Source organism: Natator depressus, chromosome 16, assembly GCF_965152275.1.
Source record: "Natator depressus isolate rNatDep1 chromosome 16, rNatDep2.hap1, whole genome shotgun sequence".
Taxonomy (NCBI): Eukaryota; Metazoa; Chordata; order Testudines; family Cheloniidae; genus Natator; species Natator depressus.
This window is the reverse complement of record NC_134249.1, coordinates 13741876-13742166: the sequence shown is the minus strand read 5'-3', so window position 1 is coordinate 13742166 and position 291 is coordinate 13741876.

Genomic DNA, 291 nt, shown 5'->3' with positions numbered 1-291 from the left:
GCCAGGAAGCCGGAGCGCAGCGCTCGCTGTCGAGTCAGCTCCTTCTGGGGGCCTGGAGGAGCCGCTGCACCTCTTCGCCTTCCTGCCGAATCTCATTCAGGTGGGGGATTCCTTTTTCTCCGCCCGCTAGGAACAAGGGATTTTGCTGCGTGTTTCAGTGGGACACTTAATATCTCCTTCCCCATCTTCCTGGAGTCTCATTGAAATTGCCCCAGGGTGGGACACCTCTGCTGCCTTCTCCTTGTCCTCCACGCAGCCCACAATTCGAAGTAGGGTCCCTTGCACACAAGC